The following is a 672-nucleotide window of genomic DNA, read 5'->3' on the forward strand; positions in this document are numbered from 1 at the left end:
AAGTAAATAAATAATAAAATACACAATATGTTTTAAAATAAAAATAGCAGTTAAATGTGACTTTAGACACTATGAATCATTATAGAGCATCTTAGTGTGTACTGTACTCTAACACGCTATAAGTTAGTGTAGGTCAGTGAGACACTGCTTTGTACCTATTGTAATAATGAATTGTTTTGGAACAGGTAAGGGGGTCGGGCAAGGTCCTAGTCCCACGAGGCATCTCGCAAAGTAGGCGAGTCACCTCAGCAGGCAGACCTGAGCCCTTTCAAAAATTGATCTCGTAAGTTGAACGAGGACACGGGCGTCACCCCGCGTCGTTATTTTCCTTACTCATCAGTTTAAGGCATGACCAGTTGTCTGTCGAAGACCGGTATAGACACGGTGCCCAGGTGTCCTCAGTCACGGTGATATCTGACATTTAAAGACTTTGTTACTATGGAGTGTGGAGTGTTGGTGCTGACGGTAAAATGTTTGTAGCGTAAAAAAAAGTGATATTTGACCTACCTGCCAGGTGTGTGTGTGTACACACACGAGGAATTTGACTCCGGCTCATTTTTCTCTCAATTGTTACACACAGGTATAGAGATAAATATCAGTTTAAAAGACGAGGGCCGTGACAGGTAGGCGCAAACATAACATAAAAAACACAAAACATAAAAAATAAAAGAT

At 40.6% G+C, this 672-nt stretch overlaps 1 non-coding gene across 1 annotated transcript; it reads right to left on the reverse strand.

Moving 5' to 3' along the window:
* Nucleotides 1–195: 195 nt before the first annotated feature.
* On the reverse strand, nucleotides 196–350 carry LOC113744786 (U12 minor spliceosomal RNA). The gene has a single exon (XR_003461815.1). It is a non-coding gene; the product is annotated as a U12 minor spliceosomal RNA (small nuclear RNA).
* Between the last annotated feature and the right edge of the window lie 322 nt (nucleotides 351–672).

This window comes from Larimichthys crocea, unplaced genomic scaffold (genome assembly GCF_000972845.2).
Source record: "Larimichthys crocea isolate SSNF unplaced genomic scaffold, L_crocea_2.0 scaffold18817, whole genome shotgun sequence".
NCBI lineage: Eukaryota > Metazoa > Chordata > Actinopteri > Sciaenidae > Larimichthys > Larimichthys crocea.